Genomic DNA, 25,772 nt, shown 5'->3' with positions numbered 1-25,772 from the left:
CACATCTGGTAATGGACATGGGAGAAAGAGTGAGAGAAGAAGGGAAAAACTGTCTATTCCCTATAGTTACTGCTGTACTGTTCCAAAAAGAGAGAAGAGGCCATGGACATGAACCGTTTTTACTCACAACATGTCTGACACCAAATGTGTGGGATTTCCCCTAATTTTTCACACCAATCAATTTAACAACTCTTTAGACATCAGCTGGGTGTCCTGCAATTCAATTCAATCCAAACATTAAGTACTTAGAGTTGGCACAGACCCCACAGGTTAAGGGCTCAGTCCTACAAAACTGTCCCCCATGCTGGGCAAGGCGTCAGAGCCCAGCATTGAGAAGTGGTGGACTTGTGGGTTGGTAAGAATTACAATAGTATAGGTTTGAAAAAGAAAGTTTGTTAGAAAAAACTCTGCAGAAGACTGCAATAGAGGCCGGGCGTGGTGGCTCACACCTGTAATCCCAGCACTTTGGGAGGCCAGGGTGGGTGGATCACTTGAGGTCAGGAGTTCAAGGCCAGCCTGGCCAACATGGCAAAACCCCAACTCTACTAAAAATACAAAAATTAGCCAGGTGTGGTGGGCGCCTGTAATCCCAGCTACTTGGGAGGCTGAGGCATGAGAATTGCTTGAAACCCAGGAGGCAGAGATTGCAGTCAGCTGAGATCGTGCCACCGTACTCCAGCCTGGGCCACAGAGTGAGACTCCATCTCAAAAATAAATAGAAAAAAATTAAAATGTATAAAAGATGAGTGCAACTTGGTGCCTCAGTGAGAGGACTGAGTGTGCCGCAGTGGGTTTTTTCCTTAGGAGCATTTATGGACCTTAAAGCAGAAGCTTAAGGGTAATTTGGACCATGTTAGCCACGTAGGTCATGATAAATGGTTACATTTGTAGACATTTTCGTCCACAAATGTAGACGTCCTGATGTCAGCATGGTTGCGCAATGAATTTCGGTATAGCATTCTGGAGATGTATAGGAATTCTAATTTTTTATAAATTTTGGGTGGGGGGCGGGAAGACCTGGTACCAGTGCCTGCTTTAGATAATAGGGAAGTCTAGTTACTTCTCATTTCCCCAGATAAGGAGTTTTGCCTCCAGAGGGCCTGCTAGATAGTCACCAGGTGGTCTTCATTTCCTTCTAAATTCCTCAGATGAGGAGTTTTTTTCTCTGGGGCCTCTTCAATGGTCACCAGGTGATTGCCCTCTCCTCACTCCACTTCAGATGCTAGTTACAGGTCCAAGGTTTCCACCTGCACTTCTGACCAATCGCCTGTAAACTGGGGGTTCCTGTGACCCCCTCTTCAGGTTTGATAATTTGCTATAATGACTCATAAAATCAGAAAGATGCTTTACTATTATTGGTTTTTTATACAGGATACAACTCAAGAACAGCCACATGGGAGAGAGGTAGAGCATAGGGTGAGGTATGGGGAAGGGGTGTGGAGCTTCCTTGCCCTATTGGAGTGTAGCACCCTTCCAGCGCCTCTGTGTGGTCTCCAACACCAGCTCCAAACCCCATCACTTCAGGGTTTTTATGGATGCCGCGTTACTTAGGCATAATTGATTAAATCATGGTTGTTGGTGATTAGCTCAATCTCTAGCTCCTTTTCTCTCCCTGGAGGTCTGAGGGTAGAGAGGGAGGCTGGAATTTCCAAACCTCCGATCCTGCCTTGGTCTTTCCGGCAGCCAACACCCATCCTGAAGCTACCTAGGCGCCCCCACCAGCAGTCTTTCATTAGCATACAAAAGAAACTCTCATCACCCCAAAGATTCCAAGGGTTTAGGAGCTGTGTGCCAGGGGCAAAGGCCAGAGGATTTTTTTTTTTTTTAATATCACAGTGGACAAGTAGGAAACTGGAACAGAATGAGAGTTTTATAAACTGTAGGAGTGCAAAGATTAATAATAAATCCAATTTAGTCAACATTTTTTAGTTGAGAAAACAGAAGCTCTTGGTTGGGAAGTGACTTGCCCAAGGACACACAGCTGACAAATGGGGAGCTGAGACCACTGTAACATTTTCCAGTTTCTGGTCTTGCACTCTCTCCACATTATTAAAGCCTCCAGTTCAGCTACGTGCAACTCAGCACATCCAAAGCCTTTGCACTGCCTGCTTTTTAATCCTTTAAGAATCTCTTAAAGAGGAACAGACTTGTCTGCGGGTACCAGTGACCTGGCATGAGCATTCCTTTTGCAGGAACAGTGTTATGTTCTCCACAAAGAGTAGGTGTGAGTCACCTCCAGTCACAGCCAAGCCAGCATCTCTCACAATATTGTGGAAAAAGGCCCCACACATCAAAACTGTCTTTTTAGAAAACAGCCAGATTTGTGCTCGGAGAAGAGCTCTGGCCCTGGTCCGAGCTCCCAGGGATCCCTCTTTGGGCCCCAGCTTTTCTTTTATTTTTTAACCAGTCATCTTTTATGTGGAGGTTAATTCCCATTAGGATATAAAAGGATTCAGCAAGGATCACATTCCTCAAGGACTGGTGTGGGCAAAGGAGGTCGTGGTCAGGGTGGCAGAGCCTGCTGTCTGCAAGCGCCTCTTCAGTGGTACTTGCATAGCTGCTTATGCTTGAGCTCCTTGCAGGAAAGGCAGTAGCTGAAGAGCAGGTAAGCTGCCAGTACCATGGAAACCTGAGACATCCTTTCTTCACGTCCATGTACTAGTTGTAGTACCAGTAGTAACCTCTTTGAAATGCTCTAGCAGTGCCACTAGGGGTGAAATCTCGCATCAGTATCCAGCTTGGCAGCTCCCCGAGTTTGACATCCAGGAGTTTCTTCTCCTTCACTGGTACAAGTGATGCCATCTTGGAGTGCCACCTGTGGGGCCCAGCTTTTCTTTCAGTGTTAAGAAGCTTGAATGGCTAATCGCACCTCACCAGGAGGTCTGATGGCACTGAGGAGGCTTCCCCCAGGTAAGGCCCAAATTAGTGAATGGCAGAGGCTCACAGCTAGAGCAAAGAGAACGTGAAGCAGGATGAAGAGCATGGCAGAGACTGATAGTTGTCTAGGAAAACATTCCCCTCCTTCAACATTAATGAAGTTGTAGCTGGGTGTAGGGCTGCCCAGTTGGAGGCTGCATTACCAATCTCCCTTGCAGCTAAGTGTGGCCGTGTGACTAAGTTCAGGCCAGTGAGGGGTGCATGGAAGTGCTAAATGCAACTTCTGAGTCATCTTCAATGTAAAGAAGCTCCTTGTCCCGGAGCAGCTCTCTTCCTTCTTTTTTTTTTTTTTTTTTTGAGACGGAGTCTTTGCTCTGTCGCCTGAGCTGGGGTGCAGTGGCCGGATCTCAGCTCACTGCAAGCTCCGCCTCCCAGGTTTATGCCATTCTCCTGCCTCAGCCTCCCGAGTAGCTGGGACTACAGGCGCCCGCTACCACGCCCGGCTAATTTTTTGTATTTTTTGGTAGAGACGGGGTTTCACCGTGTTAGCCAGGATGGTGTCGATCTCCTGACCTTGTGATCTGCCCGTCTGGGCCTCCCAAAGTGCTGGGATTACAGGCTTGAGCCACCACGCCCGGCCTCTTCCTTCTTCCCTTGAGCTGAATATGAACGTGCCTGTGGCCTAGCACTAACTGTGCAGACAAGGACAATGCCCTTGGTGATGGCAATAGGATGGAGGGAACCTGGGTTCATCAGTGACCGCATGTAGAAAAAGCCTTCACCAACGTGGACCTCAGCATTGTTAGTGACAGAGGAACAAACCTCCATCTCCTTTGAACTATTTTTGAGGTCTTTGGATACAGTAACGTATCCTTTACTCTGACTTCACAAATGAAAAGGTCTTGGCTATTTCATATTATCAGGAAGCTGTAATTTCCATACCCAATTATAAATGACCAGGGATTTGACAATTCATTTATATTCCTGTTGCTTGGGACTCAGATCATGCTCTTCCACAGAATCAATGTGATTCATGGTGACACATGTCATCCCCAGACTCAATTAACTCATAGCCTCAGGTCAGGGTCTAAGGAGCAAGGAAAGAGTCACGGTAGAGATTATGATCCTCCAATGACCAGACAATCCCATGCCCATTCTGCCTACGCTTCTGGCCTGCCTGACTTCCAGGTTGCTACATACCAGGCCTCAGATTGCCACCTCCCCTACAATTCAACCAAATGCCTAACTTGGTCTCATTTCATGTAGAAATAAAAAAAGCAATCTGCCTGAACTGATTTATGCTGACAGGATTTTTATCTAAGAAAATCTATGTAATTCACTATGGTGGACTTAGAAAAGTTTGGGTTCTATACAGTACATTTATTGCAGTGCAGTTGTGGTCTATAAGCATGCTTCCATCTGTCTAGGCAATTAGGTTATCCTACTGACCACATTTACTTCCTGCAGACAAAGTTTAAAATGGAAAGGACCTTAAAGGAGAGTGAGGCAGGGAAATAATTTCAAAAGGCAAGCAGACACTTGGCTGCCTAGTCCAATTGCTAGGAGACTAGATTGCATTTATGGAGTATGGAAAGTAAAGGAGTGATCTGGAAACACAAGAGCTGGTGTAAGTGCTTTGTACCATATCCATAAGAATTGGGTTCAAGAAACAATCCATTCTGAATACTGTAGACAGGAAGAGAATTTTAACACATGGAATCTTACAAATTTTGCTTACCAAAATAGTTGTGAAGTGGGAGTGCTTCACATATTATCTCATTTAATCTGGAGACTATCTCTAGGAGGCAGGCACTGTTATTCTCATTTTCACGTGAAGAAACCAAGTCTCAAAGTCTGGGAAAATGCCCACTTCCAACATGAAATGGGATTTGAACTGTGTCTCTTTCTAGAAGTTGCTGCTCTTCTCTGCTCCTCACATTCCTCCACCTCTTGAGAGAAAAAGTAAAATCTAAACTATATCCCCCTGATGTATTTATGAACCACTTTAAGCATCACATGACAGGGTTGGGAGTGAGACTTCTCTGAATATAACTTACTTTTGAACCATGTAAACTGTTTGACATTTTTCAAAAAAATAAAATCAAGGAAAATAAAGTTAACCCTGAAATTGAAAATAATAAACTTTATCAAATTGGTTACATAATCACATAGAGAAAAGAATTATTCCAAGTGACTTTGGAACATGTTTCTCTTGTATATATTCTTGGTGGGATATATTCTAAGAAAAAAAGAATTGCAAATAATTTTAAACTTCCCTCAGTAGTTTTATTATTAGATGTAATATTTGTGTTATAATTTTGAAAGTATTTCATATATAATTAGGATAAAAGATAAGAATGTTAATATTGGCTGGTTGTGGTAGCTCACATCTAATCCCAGCACTTTGGGAGGCCAAGGCGGGTGGATCACTTGGGCCCAGGAGTTTGAGACCAGCCTGGGCAACATTGAAACCTCATCTCTTATTTTAAAAAAAAACTTTTTAAAATGAATGTTAATATTATTAAGATCCAAGATTTTGATTAGGAGAGAAAGATACAAATAAAATAAATGAAACACTCTGTAATGTTAAATTTGTATAGGATATATTAATATGAACTCAAGGTAAAACTTTACTTTCTCTGCTCACTTAACCTATAAAAAATGATATTCCAGTAGCAATGTTAACAGAACCTTTCCCTTATTCTTGATAGTTTTGCTGCCAGTTCTGGCAAAGTGTCATCATCTGGATGGGAAGAGATTGGATGCCAGGCCAAGGTTGTAAGGAAGTAATTTAATTTAATTTATTTTTTTTGAGATGGGGTCTCTGTCACCCAGGCTGGAGTGCAGTGGTGCCATCATGGCTCACTGCAGCCTCAACCTCCTCAGGCTCAGATGATCCTTCCACCTCAGTTATTTTGTTTTGTTTTGTTTTGTTGGTATTTTTTTCAGAGATGGGGTTTCATCATGTTGCCCAGGCTTGTCTCACTCCTGAGCTCAAGCGATCTGCCTGCCTTGGCCTTCCAAAGTGCTAGGATTACAGGCGTGAGCCACTGTGCCCAGCCAGGTAAAGAAGTAATTTAGTCCTTAATTCTGCAGTTGGGATTTTAAAGTTGTTTGCCAAGCCTCTTCCCTGGCCCTCGTCATCACCCTTACAATATCTTCTGTAAAGGCTACATTGCTTACTAATGCTTTTATGTCCAAGTAGACTCTTCTGAGTGAATCTGAAGGTGGGGTTGTGTCCTATGTCTGAGCCCATGAAAGGTGGGAAGCTGAAGTTGAAAGAGAATCCTGAGAGTACAAAATTCCTGGGAATCAGCACAAATTCCTGGGAGAACTTCCGACTTTCAAAGGCTATGTAATTGGTAGAATCAAAGCTGAGATGACCAAAGGGGTAAAGGATAACCCAGCTAACATCTGGGTTTTAGGTGGAATAAAGAGAAAATAGCACTGCAGTTTATTTATGATTTGATGAAAGAGTAGAATTGGAAAACAGTAAGGTCCAGAGAGGATGGAAGGATTTAGAAGGCCCAGGAAGGGTGGCAAGATCTGCTTGGCTGGATGCTGTTGGGGAGGGATTATGGGTTCACTTTCCTCTTTAACGGCCCTCTGTCACCCCCCAAAGATACTGTCACTGTTCTCTATCTCCATGACGTGGGCCCAGACCTCTAGTCCAGAGCACACATTCTCTGTGCTCAGTTGTCTGAGGCAGCTGTCGGATCAGCTCTGCTCTGCTCTGCTCGGGCGCATCTCAGCCTTGGGGCACTAGTTCCGTCCATCCTTTGTGCATTGTGAGGCATCTGTTGCTGTTCCTCTACTATTTACAGAGGAATCAAAATATAACCAACGCTTAGGCCGGGTGCAGTGGCTCACGCCTGTAATCCCAGAACTTTGGGGAGCTGAGGCAGGTGGATCACTGGCGGTTGAGAGTTCGAGACCAGCCTGGCAAAACCCCATCTCTACCAAAAATACAAAAATTAGCTGGGTGTGGTGGTGCATGCCTGTAATCCCACCTACTCAGGAGGCTGAGGCAGGAGAATCATTTGAACCTGGGAGGCGGAGGTTGCAGTGAGCCGAGATCACGCCACTGCACTCCAGCCTGTGTGACAGAGTGAGACTCCGTCTCAAAAAAAGAAAAAAAATATATAACCAACACTTAGAAAACACAGGCACGTCAATCTGGCAAGGGAACCCTAGGGCCAACTTCCAGGAGAGTGCAACCTTTCCCTATTTCCCTTCCCAGTTTTCTAGATCAATTTTGTTGGCACAGAGAGCCACCTGGCATAGACATTCCCAGGAAAGATTAGAATATCATCAAGGGGAACAGACCAGAGGTAGGAGTGGGAGCTAGGGTTTATATCTGAAGCCCACAGATCCCCTCTCTGGGTAAGGTCTCCAGGAAGGCTCCAGGATAAAACCCTAATCCCAGTGATTCACTGGCCATGGATTAGATTATTAAGAGAGTTCAGGGTACCTGTAGAACAGAGTTCCTCAACTGTTAGTCATGGGCCACAGTCCCATCTTAGTGTTTCTGGGTCAAGGCTGTGTTAGGGCTGTTTTGTGTTAGGGCTGATAGGGAGAAAAATGCTCTGAGCCTGTGAAAGCCTCAAGTCAGGTGCTGGGGCTCACGCTCTGTCATCAGGGGCAGAGAACCCTGGGATGGAGTACACATTCTTCTGCAGTTCTGGGAATCTGTGCCCTTCATGAGAAAGGAGGGTAGGGACTGAAAAAGTCAACTGAGTATGATATGCAGAAAACCCTTCTTGAAAATTTCAAAGAAAAAGAACATATTTTAATCTACTTTAAAGTGAATAATAGGATGGATCACAGAGCTGTTTATTCAAAATAGAACATCAGATGACCTATGAATAATGAATGTCTGCAGCTTGCCTAGAGGGAGAGGACAGTGAGAACTGGATCCCAACCACTCTTGTCTCTCAATATCAGTGCAGAGTCAAAAAGAGAAACAGAGGCGTAGCATTAAAGGATAAGATTTTGTTTCATCAACGCAAGGCTTCCCCAAGGGCTAACCTTGATCTCACCTTTTTTTTTTTTTTTTTTTTTTTTTGAGATGGAGTCTCTGTCTGTCACCCAGGCTGGAGTACAGTGGTGCGATCTTGGCTCACTGCAACCTCCCCCTCCCGGGTTCAAGTGATCCTCCTGCCTCAGCCTTCCAGGTAGCCGGGACTATAGGCATGCACCACCACGCCCGGCTGATTTTTGTATTTTTAGTAGAGATGGGGTTTCGCCACGTTGGCCAGGCTGGTCTCAAACTCCTGAGCTCGAGCAATCCATCACCCTCGGCCTCCCAAAGTAGATATCGCCTTTCCATGAGGGCCCAGGTCCACAATCTCTGAGGATGTCAGTGCCTAGAGCAGGTCCCTGTTAGAAAACAGAGCTCTCAGAGGGGAGACCCATGGCAGCCTGTCCTGCCTGTCCATCCAAATGAAAGTGTAATGGAGCTGAGTCACTGGTCCTGCCCACCAGGGGCAGGTGGTGTGAGATACATTGGAACCACTATTAGTTTTGGAGGCAGAACTTCCAGGTCCTGATTTTCGACAAGCTGCTTAACTTCCCCAAGGTTCAAGTACCACCTCCGAGGTAATACCTGGCCTCCATACCTCACAAGTTGTTCTGAGGCTCACGTGAGATTATGTCTGTGAAAGGCCTTCCTGTAATTGTCAGGGACCATTTCCCCTTCAGTGCTAATCTTGATGCTTTCAGAGTCTAGTCTTTTAAGAGTCTCCCCAGGATCATTCGACTGAGCCTCCTCACCTATCACTTCATTCCTCTCTTCACCACATTTAGCACAGGCTCTTGGTTCCTCAAGTTGGAGTGGCTGCCTGAAAGGACCTGAGGTAGCAGGGGATAAGCTTTTCCAGGGCACAGGTCATTCTGCTCGTTCCCCTCTTTCTAGGATGGCTATGTAGTGTCAGGGCCCAGTGAAGTTTGAGGGAGGGGAAACCCGAATGGAAGGAACATGGAAGAAAGCCTTGGGGCGATGAATAGGCAGACTGCTGTGAAGCTGGCAGGTGGGAGAATGTGGCATGCTTCCTGCTCTGCCAAGCCACCCCCCAACTCCTTTGGTTTTTGCTTGTTCCTCCTGTCTTTTGCAGTCCCCTGGACAAGCTCCTTGCTGTAGGCAGTTTGTGGAAATGGCTTCCTCAGGATCCCCACTGTGAACAGTGCAGCATAGTGGCCATGGAAGCTGGCAGTCTGCTGTCTGGGGAGCCTGTGGAAGACACGGCTACCTCGGAGACCCAGGGCTTGCCCTGCTCCTCTGTGGGACCATCTTTATCCCTGCCCTCAATCTCTTACCAGCCTCCCAGGAGACCCAAAGTAGCTCCTCTCTCTGAGCCACCTTCTACCTCTCCTTTCTCACTGGATTCTACAGAGGTCCAAGCTCCAGGCCATCTGCTGCCCCTGTGATACTGGTCACCATCTTCTCTGTGGCTTCCCAGAGGCTTCCTGACCTTCCTGGCCTCTTGTCTGAGGACCCCATGGAGACCACTTTCCCTCACTGAATCCTTACTCTTTCCTGACCTCTCATTGTATTCTGTTTTCTCAAAGCACCTCACCGTCACACCTTTCATCCCCATCACCGGCTTTCCTTCTGTGAAAATTTGGTTGGAAAAGCTGTTTCCAACAAACACAAAAGGTTTCTGAGAATTGTTTTGTTTGATATTGAAACCTTCCCTTCTGCTTATGATGTGGTGGGAGTTTCAGGGTTCTGGATATTTGGCCTGTGACAGTATTTGTCATCCCCAAATAACTTCTTGGTTGAGTCTCATTACTTAGGAAATCAGCGGATTAATTCCAAGAAATTGGTAGCAAAGGAAGCTGGGTGGCACCCGGAGGAGAGTAGGTACAAACTCAACAGACAGTGTAATTGCATGCTGTAGCCTCATCATGAGCAAATTGTAGCCTGCTGCTGGACTCGTACCAAGGAGTGACTAAGGCTGCCAAAAAAAAAAAAAAAAAAAAATTAAGGATAAAGACCTTAGAGCTATCATAGTTAATAAACAAGAAGTATCAGCAATTTAAATCTTAACTTGGCAAAGAGGAAAGAACAAAGAAAAAGAGCAAAAGCACATGCAGATTATAGCATAATAATCTTTGGCTCCGGACCACTTGGGTAGTGGGTTGGGGGGAGTTGTATACGTCATGAAGTCACCAGCTTGGTCTCGATCTTGGGTAGAAGGTACCCCTTCCTGAGGTCATCTGCTTCAGAATGGTTACTCCAGTACATCTGTTTGAGATCTCTGTTCAAACAGCCTTTTTGTGATTCTAGTGTGACTTAAGTCTTTGTATTTGGGAGGTATAAGATTTACTGTTATGTTGTTAATAATACCTGGTAAGGTCCTTCTCATTGAGGTTCAACAGCAGTCCTTGATGTCTAATCCACTAACAAATAAGAAAATTTGAGCTAAAATTATTCAAGAGAATGCCAGAAGGACAGAGTTAATAAAATATTTTGGTGAGTCAAAAGAAAACTCTGTTATCTGGGCATCAAATAACTTGCTCATTTTATAGAAAGGAAACACTAATTTTACTCTTGGGGTATATGTGTATTAAAATTTGCAGAAAAAGATGTATAAGCCTTTTTTCTGTGAGTAATTTCAGGCATATTCTATTTACATGGAATATAGCCTAAAATTTTGTCTTTTTATCATTTATAGGATTTTTAAAAATGTTAATATATCTTTATATATGTAGATGTACATAAATATACATAACAAAATTTTAGTTTTAAGATAAAATTGCCGGGCGCGGTGGCTCACGCCTGTAATCCCAGCACTTTGGGAGGCCGAGGCGGGCGGATCACAAGGTCAGGAGATCGAGACCACGGTGAAACCCTGTCTCTACTAAAAATACAAAAAATTAGCTGGGCGCGGTTGTGGGCGCCTGTAGTCCCAGCTACTTGGGAGGCTGAGGCAGGAGAATGGCATGAACCCAGGAGGCGGAGCTTGCAGTGAGCCGAGATTGCGCCACTGCACTCCAGCCTGGGCGACAGAGCGAGACTCCGTCTCAAAAAAAAAAAAAAAAAAAAAAAAAAAGATAAAATTTATCTTAGCATATTACAACAGATGTATATATTACATTGAATCACCATTTTTAAAAACAAAGTAATAATTCCTTAACATACCGTATTCACCGTCTTGCATATACATTCATACTTTCCTGCAGTTACTGGTTGAGCATCCCTAATATGAAAATCGAAAATCCAAAATGTTCCAAAATCTGAAACATTCGAGTGCCAACATGACCCTACAAGTGGAAAATTCAGTATCTGACCTCATGTGATAGGTTGCAGTCAAAACTTGGTTTCAGGCATTAAATTATAATATTGTACAAGATTACCTTCAGGCTATGTGCATAAGGTGCATATGAAACTTACATGGATTTCATGTTTAGAATTGGGGTCTATCATCAGGATATTTCATTATGCATATGCAAATATTACCAAATCCCCAAACTCCAAAATCTGCAACACTTCTGGTCCTAAGCTTTATGGATAAGGAATATTCAATCTACATTATACTAGTATAGTCGTAAGCATTTTATTAATTGCCACAATTAGCCAAGGTAACCAACTTTTGTCTTCTCCAAATACAGAGAACACTAGAAGGCAAGAAACCAGGAACTGCTTAGCTAAGTTTTGTTTCTTTTTAATTTTTATTATAGATTTTTTTTATTCCAATAGGTTTTTGGGGGAACAGGTGGTGTTTGGTTACATGAATAAGTTCTTTAGTGGTGATTTCTGAGATTTTGGTGCACCCATCACCCAAGCATATACACTGTACCCAATGTATAGTCTTTTCTCCCTCAAACTCCTCCCACTCTTTCTCCTGAGTCTCCAAAGTCCTTTGCATCACTTTTAGGTTTTGCGTCCTCATAACTCAGCTGCCACTTATGAGGGAGAACGTACAATGTTTGGTTTTCCATTCCTGAGTTACTTCACTTGGAATAATTATCTCCAATTCCATCCAGGTTGCTGTGAATACCATTATTTTGTTCCTTTTATGGCTGAGTAGTACTCCATGGTGTGTGTGTGTATGTGTGTACACATGCGCACACACACGTCACATTTTCTTTACTAGGTGATTGATGGGCATTTTGGCTGGTTCCACGTTTTTGCAGTTGCAAACTGTGTGCTATAAACACGTGTGTGAAAGTGTCTTTTTCGTGTAATGACTTCTTTTTCTCTGGGTAGATACTCAGGAGTGGGATTGCTGGATCAAATGGTAGATCTACTTTTAGTTCTTTAAAGCATCCACACACTTTTTCCACAGTGGTTGTACTAGTTTACTTTCCCACCAACAGTGTGAAAGTGTTCACTTTTCACCACATCCATGCCAACATCTGTTGTTTTTAAATTTTTTGTTTATGGCCATTCTTGCAGGAGTAAGGTAGTGTCACATTGTGGTTTTGATTTGCATTTCCCTGATAATTAGTGATGTTAAGCATTTTTTTCATCTGTTTCTTGGCCATTTATCTTCTTTCAAGAATTGTCTATTCATGTTCTTAGCCCACTTTTTGATGGGATTGTTTTTTTCTTTGGTGATTTGAGATCTTTGTAGATTCTGGATATTAGTCTTTTGTCAGAAGTATAGATTGCAAATATTTTCTCCCACTCTGTGGGTTGTCTGTTTACTTTGCTGATTGTTTCTTTTGCTGTGCAGAAGGTTTCTAGTTTAAGTCCCATCTATTTAACTTTGTTTTTGTTGCATTTGCTTTTGGGTTCTTGGTCATGAAGTCTTTGCCTAAGCCAGTGTCTAGAAGGGCTTTTTTTAAAAGTTAACCTTAGATTTTTCATGGTTTCAGGTTTTAGATTTACATTCTTAATCTATCTTGAGTTGATTTTTGCATAAGGTGAGAGATGGGGATCTAGTTTTGTTATTCTATATGTGGTTTGCCAATTATCCTGCACCATTTATTGAATAGGGTGTCCTTTCCCCATTTTATGTTTTTGTTTGCTCTGTCAAGCCTAGCTAAGTTTTCATGAGTTCACATTTTATACTACCTTTCACATTTTCAGGCAGCAGAATGAACACATCATCCAAAGGCAATTACACATTCTACTAATCTATAGCCTTTATATAATGTATTTAAGTAACAATAAATTAAAACTATATGTTTTGTATTTTTTTTAGCTTAGAAACTGTTCAGGAATCCAAATATTATATAACAAGCCAACATTTTCCAAGATTGTAAAATTTTAACTCATATTTGGAAATTACAATTTTAACTAAAACATAAATTCTCATGATTTGTAGTATTGTAAGAATTTTACAAGATCAAAACCATTTTAAAAGACATCTGTGCTATGATTTCACTTAAAAGCAATTTTATATTTTGTAAGCTTAAGAAATTTGTTCCAACAATGATCCCCTTTCTTGTCCCATAAAATCTGTATAGGAAATTACAAAAGTTTAAATCTTGAGAAGTTATAAATATTGTATAATATTTAAACTACAAAGTTATTAATATATGACTGAATCAGTCTTATATAAATTAGAATATTAGCATTATTTTACATAATCAAATGAGGGCAATATAGATATTGAGTTGTCTTTGATCAACATAAATAACTCATTCCAATTTGTCCAAAATTTTTCTATTTATCAGAAAGATTTCAGGATGCTTTAAAAATATATTTTATAAACTGTGTATTCATGAGACAGATGTTAAATTTAAAAGTCATATTTAAAGTCATTTATATTGAAACTAAGATGTTTTCTGTCATAACTATAGTAACAAAGCCTATTAATTTTAAAATACATTTGTGTACTTTTTATTTTTTCCCTGAGTAGAGAACACCAGTGATATTTGTCTACTTTTTTTTTTTTTTTTGAGCTGGAGTCTTGCTCTGTCACCTAGGCTGGAGGATATTTCTTTACTTTTTTAATGGAAAAGGGAGTTTAACTCTTTAATGACATTTTTGACTGCCTAATACATACCATAATAACAATGATTTTTTTTCTGAGCAGTTAATCTTTACAATTTCCCAAGGGAGAAGGATAGAACAATATGAAGTTATTACTGTAAGAGGTTATTTTTCCTTCCATAAGAAGGTAGAAAATGTAGATGCAGGGACCCCTTTTTTCATGTACACATAGACACAAAAGAGAAAGTCATTATAGCTAAACAGTAACCCCGGCCCTCAATAATTTTATCAAAACATACAATTAAAAGCCACTGCTTATTAATCCTCAAAGAATGGAGATGGAGGGGAAATCTGCTACGTGAATCGCAGTGATCTCCTCCTTCTAGACCGAGCAGATATATAATCTCCTCTTGAGGGTCTCTTTGCCCTTTTTGCCTCAGGTACTTCTCAAATGAACATCCTTGTTCATGTCAAAGTTCTCTAAGTGGCCACTGTAGTTCTAATTCATCCTCAGTGAAGTTATGTGAGGAGATAGCGCAAGCTTATTAGCAGACAAGCTCATGAGAAATTGCTTGACTGTTGATCAAAGGTAAAATATTACTTGTGTTTCCTACCCTCAGCCCCGAGGTTAAACTGCCTCTACTTGATGTCCTGAGAAGTTAGCAGCCACTTGGCACAGACTGTGTGGAGAGATCTTTCCCAAAGCCAATGTCTCACACCAGGGAAGCCAGGGGGAAGTTCTCTTACATGAACAGAAGATGGGGACACACAGAAGGCAAGAGACAGTGTTAAAAGGCAAATTTCACCAAGAGACACCAAAATCTGACTGGAAACCAAAAATTTCAGGAAACACATAATAAATCTCATACTGAACAGCCAAGGAAATAAGCAAAGCCTAAATTCAGTGTAAAACCACACAATTAAACACAGAGAACTTGAGCTTGACTCAAAGAGTCTCAGATGTGCACATTATTACTGAGTTAAGGTGGCCAATCCATGGTACTGGGGATCTCAAATCTCAAAGGAATCTTACATGTCTTCACCTGGCCAGCCTCAGCCCACCAGGAGCAAATTCACAGTCCGACAAAGTCAGGCTTATTGGCTCATTGCAACAAACGAGATCACACACCCGAAGAACCGTGGACTGTATCACCAAGAAAGGGCAAAGCTATGATACGATTTTGGGGAAGGGTGGTGGTTAGGTGAAGCTGAGAAGAAACGGTATTTTGGTAGGTGAAAGCAAAGCAGGGCTGTGTGTAAAGGGACAATATCGGGTCCGAATGGCAAAGTAGACACAAGGTCTCTTTTCCTTAGAAACAAATCAAGATGTGGAATGTGAGGTCCAAAAGCCCCTACGGAATCTGTACCTGGGTTGAAAAATCAAGGCTGCTCCTCTGTGTCAAAGTGAATTAGATCTTGCAGCCAAGAGTGAGATGTTTTGTTCTTACTGAAATGATTTCAGAAACAAAGTTTCTGATAAGCCAGGATTTTAGAAAACTAGATTTATTAGTACCAAAGTAGTAGTCATGCTACAGTAGTCATGTTAGTGTCATGAGGTAGCTTCACAGCTGCAGTGTTTCCTTGGGAGAAATAGAATTTTCTGCTAACTTTGCAGCTGGCTTTATCTGCATCTGTTTTCCCAGCCTGATGAATGGCATAGCAACATCTCATTTTCTCAGGTTAAACGAATTTTCACTTTCCTAACATGTAGCCCAGTCTCCTGCTTTATCAGCTTGTGGAACTCTCCAGAAAAGCTGTGGTGGTGTGGGGCCTTTTCTGGAGGTTATTACTCTCTTCCTTTCTTTGCTGTTTCCCTCTTCCTGGCATGGGCTGTGCAATTTTAGGGCCCCGGGTCAGCCTGGGGTTGTTCCTGAAGAAGGAATCCCTAAGGAGCACAACCTGAAAGCAAGCCTTGGGGTGAGTGAGACACAGGAGTTGGTATTACAGAGTTTAAGATGGGGGAGAATGGTAGGGGCCAGCATGCAGCATGCTTCAGGTGCCCATCCCCTGCCAGACCCGCTTGTTCCTACTGTTTCTGGCTGAAGCTTGCAGCCTCTTGCAGCCACTTGGGCAAGCTCCCTGATTAACACAGTTTTACTAACTGTGGGTCATGATCCATGCAGGGAGAGGTGTGGAAGCATGACTGGCTGGTGACTTTGTGCTTTCAGGAAACTGTGAAAGCTGCTGCTCACTCTGTGTCCCCTGTGGTTCCTGGCTCCTGTTCCTGAGCTTTCTTGATCTCTGGTTTCCAGACTCTTCCCCTGAGCCCTTTCTACCTGTGGCCTATTATCAGCCTCTCTGCCCGGGATCCTCTGAGTTGCATTTCCCTTTCTGTACCCCAGCTGTCTCTGCCTCTGCTCCTGCCTAGGCTGGTTTCTTCTCATTGCACCCTGCCTTTCACAATGGGTCCCACTCTCTCGCCACTCCTTCCGCCCCCATTACTGGCCTCCTCTGCCACAAGAGGCTGTATGATTGACTCCCACATTCTCAGTCATCTCTTTTTCCACTCCCATCATGGCCTCATCTCCTCTGCCATGGGAGTCCTCCTTACCCCGTCTCTCCTAATCTTTCACCCATACCCCTCTTTTACCCCAACTACCAGCTTTCTCATCTTTTCAACCAACAGATGGAAGGTCCTCTCTACTTCTCCTCCACCTCCCCCAGAGCTCTTTATTCAATCTCAACCCTCAGCACCAGATCCCTTTTTGCCAGTATGAACTGCTACATAATTCTCAAATTTTATTCTCCTCTCAGTTCTTACCATCATCCTGGTAGTTCAGGCCCTCATCTGTTCTCACACCATGCAGTAGCCTCCTAACTAATCTGTTTCTTTAGTTTTGTCCTTCTTAGATTCTTTCCCCTCGCTACTGTCAGAACAATCCACATAAAACAAACGTGGCCATTAGTTAAAATTCTTCACTGACACTGTTCCCTACCAAATGAAGTCTGCTGTATATTTTTCTACCCCAGTAATCAAGAAACCTCTTGTTTTGTTCAGTGCTTTTACATCTCTATTCATTAAGATTTCTCTATCTGGAATTGCTTAGGCAGATAAACACTGGTATTCTCAAAGTCTACTACACTCCCCAAATAGACGGGAAGCTCCTTCAGGTCACAGGCTATGTTCTTTTTCAAGGAATTTATCCATTTCATCCGAGTTGCTGAATTTATTGGCATAGTTGTTGATATGATTTGGCTGTGTCCTCACCCAAATCTCACCTTGAATTGTAATTCCCATGTGTCAAGGGCAGAGCCAGGTGGAGATAATTGAATTGGGGGGCAGTTTCCCCCATACTGTTCTCGTGGTAGTGAATAAGCCTCATGAGATCTGATTGTTTTATAAATGGGAGTTCCCCTGTACTCTTGCCTGAGTACAGGGGATCTCTTGCCTGCTTCCATGTAAGATGTGACTTTGCTCTTCCTTGGCCTTCCACCATGATTGTGAGGCCTCCCCAGCCATGTGGAACTGTGAGTCAATTAAACGTCTTTCCTTTATGAATTACCCAGTCTCAGGTATGTCTTTATTAGCAGCATGAGGACAGACTAATACGGTAAATTGGTACCAGGTAGTGGCGTGCTGTGGAAGTGACTTTGGAACTGGGTAACAGCCAGAGGTTGCAACAGTTTGGAGGGTTCAGAAGAAGATAGGAAAATGTGGGAAAATTTGGAACTTCCTTGAGACCTGGAGGGCTCAGAAAACAGGAAGATGTGGGAAAGTTTAGAACTTCCTAGAGGCTTGTTGAATGGCTTTGGCCAAAATGCTGATAGTGATATGGACAATAAAGTCCAGACTGAGGTGGTCTGATGGAGATAAGGAACTTGTCAGGAACTGGAGTAAAGGTCACTCTTACTATGCAAAAAGACTGGTGGCATTTTGCCCTGCCGTAGAAAACTGGAACTTTGAACATGAGAGAGATGATTTAGGGTATCTGGTGGAAGAAATTTCTAAGCGGCAAAGTGTTCAAGAAGAGGCAGAGGATAAAAGTTTGAAAAATGTGCAGGCTGATGATGCAGTAGAGAAGAAAACCCCTTTTATTGAGGAGAAATTCAAGCTGGCTGCAGAAATTTGCATAAGTAACGAGGAGCCAAATGGTAATCGCCAAGACAATGGGGAAAATGTCTCCAGGGCATGTCAGAGACCTTCATAGCAGCTGCCTCCCATCACAGGCCAGGAGGCTGAGGAGGAAAAAATGGTTTTGTGGGCTGGGCCTAGAGCCTTGCTGCTTTGTGCAGTCTTGGCACTTGGTGCCCTGTGTCCCAGCTGTGGCTAAAAGGGTACAGCTTGGGCCACGCTTCAGAAGCTGCAAACCCCAATCCTTGGCAACTTTCATGTGGTGTTTAGCCCATGGGTGCACAGAAGTCAAGAATTGAGGTTTGGGAACCTCTGCCTAGATTTCAGAGTATGTATGGAAATGTCTGGATGTCCAGGCAGAGGTGTGCTGCAGGAGCAGAGCCCTCATGAAGAACCTCTGCTAGGGCAGTGTGGAAGGCAAATGTGGGGTAGGAGCTCCCACACACAGTCCCCACTGGGGCACTGCCTGGTGGAGCTGTGAGAAGAGGGCCACCTTTCTCCAGACCCCAGAATGGTAGACCCACTGACAACTTGCACCATGAATTTGGAAAAGCCACAGACACTTAATGCCAGCCCATGAAAGCAGCCGGGAAGGAGGCTGTACCCTGCAAAATCAAAGGGGTGGAGTTGCCGAAGACCATGGGAGCCCACCTCTTGCATCTGTGTGACCTAGATATGAAATATGGAGTCAAAGGAGATCATTTTGGAACTTTAAGATTTGACTGCCCCCCACCCCAATTTTGGACTTGCATGGTGCCTGTAGCCCCTTTTTTTGGCCAATGTTTCCCATTTGGAATGGGAGGATTTATCCAATGCCTATACCTCCCCCCCCCCCCCCCCCCCGCCGTTGTATCCAGGAAGTAACTAAATTACTTTTGATTTTACAGGCTTATAGCTGGAAGGGACTTGTCTCAGATGAGACTTTGGACTGTGGACTTTTGAATTAATTTTGAAATGAGTTAAGACTTTGGGGGACTGTTAGGAAGGCATAATTGGCTTTGAAATGTGAGGACATGAGATTTGGGAGGGGCCAGGGCAGAATTATATGGTTTGACTCTGTGTCCCCACCCAAATCTCACCTTTAATTGTAATAATCCCCATATGTCAAGGGCAGGGCCAGGTGGAGATAATCAAATCATGGGGGCAGATTCCCCCATACTCTTCTCATAGTAGTGAATAAGTCTCACGAGATCTGATGGTTTTATAAGTGGGTATTCCCCTGCACAAGTGCTCTTACCTGCTTCCATGTAAGGTGTGACTTTGCTCCTTCTTTGCCTTCCACCATGATTGTGAGGCCTCCCCAGCCAGATGAAACTGAGTCAATTAAACTTCTTTTCTTTATAAATTACCCAGTCTTGGTTATGTCTTTATTAGCAGCATGAAAACAGACTAATATAGTTGTTCATATTTTCTTTTTTTTTTAATGTTGGTAGATCTGGTGATGTTCCTTCTTACATTCTTTTTTCATTTTTGAGAGAGGATCTTGCTCTGTCACCCAGGTTGAAGTGCAGTGGCACAATCATGGCTTGTTGCAACCTTCACCTCCTGGGCTCAAGTGATCTTCCCACCTCAGCCTCCCAAGTAGCTGGGACTACAGGCATGTGCCACCACACCAAGCTAATTTTTGTATTTATTTATTTTTTGGTAGAGACGGCATTTCACCATGTTGCTCAGGTTGGTCTTGAACCCCTAGGTTCAAGTGGTCCACTCACCTTGGCTTCCCAAAGTGTTGGGATTACAGGTGTGAGCCACTGTCCTTTGCCTTAAATTCTTGATATTGGTCATTTGTGTCTTTTCTGTCTTGATCAGTCTGACTAGGATTTATTTATTTATTTATTCAAAGAAAAACCTTTTGGTTTCATGGAATTTTTTTCTTTTTAATTTGCTTTTCTGAGTTTTATTTCATAGGTTTCTGCTCATATCTTTATTATGTTGCTCCTTATGTTTGCTTTGGATTTATATTGCCTTCCTTTTTCTAGTTTCTTAAACTGAATACTTACTCAGTTTAGATCATTCTTCTTTTCTCAATATGCAGGTTTTTCTAAGTGAGCATAACCTCATGATTTTATTGTTTTCAGAGTAAACAAAAGTTGTAGCTCAGATCTGGATCTTTGACTTTTTCTCTTATGTCTTCTCAGTTCAAAATGCTTGTATCTCTGTTAATAGCTGGCATTTTCTTAGATTTGCAGTTGGAGTTTCTTAGATCAAGTATTCAAGCCTCAGCATAATCTTCTACATAGTTTCAGCTTTTCTTCTGGAAATTTGGCTTAGTCTGTTTACCATAGCCACCCTGCCTCCCATTACAACACTGCTCTCCCTGGGCATACAGAGTTTGGGCCCTCCTGTACCGTGTCATTTTGTGGGCTCAGTGCTTGCTACTCTTCTTACTGAAAGCATGGTGGGTTTTAGGAATGTTCATGTTCTCAAGAATGCTATCATTATAAACTTTTAATGCTATGAATTTCCCTGTAAACAGTGATTTAGCTGTATCCCACAAATTTTAATATATTTTTTCATTTTCATTCAATTTAAATTATTTCTTACTTGACTTCCTCTGAATTATTTAGAATTATATTTTTAATTTCCAGATACTGAGGATTTTCTACATATCTTTCTGTTCTTGCTTTCTATTTTAATTCCACTGTAGTGAAAGAGCACATTTTGCACAATTTTACTTTTTTGAACTTTATTGAGATTTTGTTATGACCCAATATGTGGTGTATCTTGGTGACTGTTTTATTAATATTTGAAAAGAATGTCTCATCTGCTGTTTTGGATGGGATTTTCTTTAAATATTAGTTGCTTTATGCTGTTGTTCAGGTCTTCTATGTTCTTCCTGATTTTCTTTCTGTTTCATTTATTAGTAAGAGAGGATTATTGAAGTGTCCAACTGTAATCACAGAGTTGTCTATTTTTCCTTTGAGTTCTATCAGTTTTTGCTTCATGCATTTTGAAGTTTTGCTGTTAGATGTATATACATTTAGGATTCTTGTATCATGTTGATGAATTGCCCCCTCCCTCATTATCTAATGACTCTTGTATCTTGGGTAATACTCCTGTACTGAAGCCTACTTTGTCTGGTATTCATAAAGGCACTCCAGCTTCCTTTTAATTAGTGTTTGCATGATACAGCTTTTTTCATTCCTTTACTTTTAACATAGCTGTCTCTAAGGTAGTTTTCTTGTAGGCAGCATATTGTGGCATCTTGCTTTTTTTTTAATCCAATCAGACAATCTCTTTGTCTTTTAATTCGGACGTGTAGGCCATTTACATTGTGTATTAGTCCATTCTCACACTGCTATAAAGAAATACCTGAGATTGGATAGTTTATACATTAAAAAGGTTTAATTGGCTCATTATTCCACAGGGTATATGGGAAGCATGATACTGATATCTGCTTGGCTTCTGAGGGGACCTCAGGAAACTCACACTCATGGCAGAAGATGAAGGGAGAGGCTGCCCTTCACATGGCCAGAGCTGGAGTGAGAGAGAGAGAGCCAGGGAGGTGCTACACACTTGTAAACAACCAGTTCTCACAAGAACTCACTTTCACAACCAAGGGAGATGGTGCTAAACCATTCATGAGAAACTGCCCCCACGATGCAGTCACCTTCCACCAGGACCCACCTCCAGCATTGGGGATTACAATTGAACACGAGATTTGGGTGGAAACAGATTCAAACCATATCACATTGTTATTAATGGGATATATATTTAACTTTCATTTTAGTTTCAGGGTTACATGTTCAGGTTTGTTATATAGATAAATTGTGTGTCACAGGGGTTTGGTGTACATATTATTTCATCACCCAGTTAATTGTAGTACCCAATAGATAGTTTTTTATCCCCACCCTCCTCCCATACTCCCCCCTCAAGTAGGCCCTGGTGTCTATTGTTCCCTTGTTTGTGTCTATGGTATACTCAATGTTTAGCTCCCACTTATAAGTGAGAACATGTTGTGTTTGGTTTTCTGTTCCTGTGTTAGTTCACTTAGGATACTGGCCTCCAGCTCCATCCATGTTGCTGCAAAGGACATGATCTCATTTTTTATGGCTGGATAGTATTCCATGGTGTATATGTACCACATTTTCTTTATCCAGTCTACCACTGATGGGCACCTGTTGATTCTATGTCTTTGCTATTGTGAATAAATTGTGATGAACATACATATGTGTGTGTTTTTATGGCAGAACGATTTATATTCCTTTGGTTGTATACCCAATAATTGTATTGCTGGGTCAAATGTTAGTTCTACATTCTTTGAGAAATCTCCAAACTGCTTTCCACAGTGGCTGAATGAATTTGCATTCCTCCAGCTGTGTATAAATGTTCCTTTTTCTCCACAACCTTGCCACCATCGGTTATTTTTTTACTTTTTAATAGTAGCCATTCTGACTGGTGTAAGATGACATCTCCTTGTGGTTTTGATTTGCACTTCTCTAATGATTAGTGATGAACATTTTTTCATATGCTTGTTGGCCATGTATATGTCGTCTTTCAAAAAGTGTTAATGTCCTTTGCCCACTTTTTAATGGGATTGTTTTTTGCTTGATAATTTAAGTTCCTTCAAGATTCTGGATATGAGACCTTTGTCGGATGCATATTTTGCAAATATATTCTTCCATTCTGTGGGTTGTCTATTTACTCTGTTGATAGTTTCTTTTGCTGTGCAGAAACTCTTTAGTTTAATTAGGTCCCACTTGTCAATTTTTGTTTTTATTGCAAATGTTTTTGGCATCTTTGTCATGAAATCTTTGCCAGGGCCTATGTCTAGAATGGTATTTCATAGGTTTTTTTTTTTTTTTTTTTTTTCCCCAAGGGATTTTGTAGTTCTAGGTTTTACATTTAAGTATTTAATCCATCTTGAGTTAATTTTTGTATATGGTATAAGGAAGAGGTCTAGTTTCATTCTTCTGCATATGGCTAGCCAGTTATCCCAGTACTATTTATTGAATATAGACTCCTTTCCCTATTGCTTGTTTTTGTTGACTTTGTCAAAGATCAGATGGTTGGTGTACAGCTTTATTTCTGGGCTGTCTATTCTGTTCCATTGGTCTATGTGTCTGTTTTTGTGCCAGTACCATGTTGTTTGGGTTGCTGTAGACTTGTAGTATAGCTTGAAGTCAGGTAATGTGATGCCTCCAGCTTTGTTCTTTTAGCTTAGTATTGCTTTGGCTATTTGTGCTCCTTTTTGGTTCCATATGAATTTTGGAATAGTTTTCAAAAAAAAATTCTGTGAAGAATGTCATTGGTAGTTTGATAGAAATAGCATTGAATCTCTGAATTTCTTTGGGAAGTATAGCCATTTTAACCCTATTGATTCTTTTTTTTTTTTTTTTTTTTTTTTTTTTTTTTTTTTTTTTTTTGAGACGGAGTCTTGCTCTGTCGCCCAGGCTGGAGTGCAGTGGCCGGATCTCAGCTCACTGCCAGCTCTGACTCCTGGGTTTATGCCATTCTCCTGCCTCAGCCTCCCGAGTAGCTGGGACTACAGGTGCCCGCCACCTCGCCCGGCTAGTTTCTTGTATTTTTTAGTAGAGACGGGGTTTCACCATATTAGCCAGGATGGTCTCGATCTCCTGACCTCGTGATCCACCCGTCTCGGCCTCCCAAAGTGCTGGGATTACAGGCTTGAGCCACCGCGCCCGGCCCCCTATTGATTCTTTTATCTATGAGCATGGGATGTTCTTCCTTTTGTTTGTGTCATCTCTGAATTCTTTCAGCAATGTTTTGTAATTCTCGTTGTAGAGACCTTTCCCTTCCCTCATTCACTTCCTGGGGGGGTTGTGTGTGGCTATTTTTTTTTTTTTTTTTTTGGAATTTTGAGACAGAGTCTTACTCTGTCACCCAGGCTGGAGTGCAGTGGCATGATCTCAACTCCCTGGTTCAAGGGATTCTCCTGCCTCAGCCTCCCGAGTAGCTGGGATTACAGGCGTCCACCACCACACCCAGCTAATTTTTGTATTTTTAGTACAGACAGGGTTTCACCAAGTTGGCAAGGCTGGTCTCAAACTCCTGACCTCAGGTGATCCACCTGCCTTGGCCTCCCAAAGTGCTGGGGTTACAGGTGTGAGCCCACTGTGCCTGGCCATGTGTGGCTATTTTGAATGGAATTATGTTCATGATTTGGCACTCATCTTGGATATTATTGGTGTATAGACATGTTACTAATTCTTTTACATTGATTTTATATTCTGAAACTTTGCTGAAGTTGTTTAGGAGATCTAGGAGCTTTTGGGCAGAGACTGTGGTGTTTTCTAGTTATAAAATCATGTCATCTGCAAACAGATAGTTTGACTTTCTCTATTCCTATTTGGGTGCCTTTTATTTCATTCTGTTGCCTGATTGCTCTGGCTAGGACTTCCAGTACTATATTGAATAAGAGTGGTGAGAGTGGGCATCCTTGTCTTGTTCCAGTTCTCAAGGGGAGTGCTTAGTGCTTGATATGGTTATATTGAAATATATCATTTACTATTTGTTTCCTGTTTGTTACATCTGTTTTTTTGGTTACCTTTTCCCTCTTTGCCTACCTGCCTTTGGATTGATTATTTTTTACAATTCTATTTTATCTTTTCTCTTGTCTTATTTGTTAAACTTCTTTTCCTAATTTTTCTTTTGTGTGTATTTCTCAGGATTTAAAATACTCATTAATATTCATAAATAGCCATCTTTAAATAATTTACCGCTTCATATATAGTGTAATAACTTTACAACAGAATATTTTTCTTTCATTCTTTGTACTATTGTCATATACTTAGGGACTGTATTTTTCAAATAATTTTAAATTTATTAAGTGATTATTTGACTAAAAATATTAAAGCATTTCATGTAGCTAAAGTCCCCTCAGCCAGCTGCAATGGCTCATGCTTGTAATCCCAGTTCTTTGGGAGACACAGAAGAGGGGTGATCACATGCGGCCAGGAGTTCAAGACCAGCCTGGGCAACACACTGAGACCTGTCTCTACAAAGAAATTTTTAAAGTTTTCTTTCTTTTTTTTTTTCTTTTCAGAGATGGGATTTCACCATGTTCCCCAGGCTGGTCTTGAACTCTGGGCTCAAGCAATCTGCTTGCCTTGGCCTCCCAAAGTGCTAGGATTACAGGTGTGAACCATCGCGCCCAGCCTAAAAGTTTTTAAAAAGTCCCCTTGACCATCCCTTCCGTGGTGGTACACAATGTTACCAGTTTTTTATATATTCTTCCAAATCTTTGCTATGTCTTTACATATGTGTGTGTATGTATACATCTATATATATGTGTGTGTGTGTATATATACACTTAGAATATATACAGTTTTTACATAAGAGATAGTATACTATGCATATCATCTTATAGCATGCTTCTTTTATTCAACAATGTATATTGTCAGTCTAGCCATATTAGTACATATAGCTTGATCTCATTCTTTTGAACTGCTGCATAGTATTCCATTAAATGGATTTCCCAGTTTGTTTTTTGGATTGATAGACATCCATTGTGGTAAATAAGGCCTCAGTGAACACACTTCTTTATGCCTTATTATAGGCATTGGCAAAATGCTTCTCTATAGTAGATACATGGAAGTGGAGTTATATTTCTTGTAGATTCCTCTAGCAAGAAAGGGAGAGACAGAAATTAAACCTAGAAAGTTCTAGGGTTGCAGTTAAATTGGGGCTAATGGGGAATGGTAGTGGGGGTAGTAGGTGAGGTAGAAATGCAAGAGGATTTAAAGCCTTGGAAAGTCTTTGGAAAATCTTATATAGCAATGATGTCATCTTTGGAACTCAGGGACATCTGGGGGACATTCATTGGTTATTATTATCATGCTTTGGGTATTAAAAAAAGCAACTTTTTAACTTCATCCGAGATAGGAGAAGGGTATAGAAAAGGGAAGCCCAGTAGGGTTAGGAATGTAATGGAATTTAGAGATCATCTGGTTAAGCACCTTCACTGTTCACATGGGA

The 25,772-nt window shown here is 41.8% G+C and overlaps 1 pseudogene; it reads right to left on the bottom strand.

Annotated features, from left to right (window-relative positions):
* Nucleotides 1-2,539: 2,539 nt before the first annotated feature.
* Nucleotides 2,540-2,802, bottom strand: LOC105481106 (ATP synthase subunit f, mitochondrial pseudogene; annotated as a pseudogene).
* Between the last annotated feature and the right edge of the window lie 22,970 nt (nt 2,803-25,772).

This window comes from Macaca nemestrina, chromosome 14, assembly GCF_043159975.1.
Source record: "Macaca nemestrina isolate mMacNem1 chromosome 14, mMacNem.hap1, whole genome shotgun sequence".
Taxonomy (NCBI): domain Eukaryota; kingdom Metazoa; phylum Chordata; class Mammalia; order Primates; family Cercopithecidae; genus Macaca; species Macaca nemestrina.
Note: the sequence above shows the minus strand (reverse complement) of the source record. Positions and strands in the feature narration are given on the sequence as shown.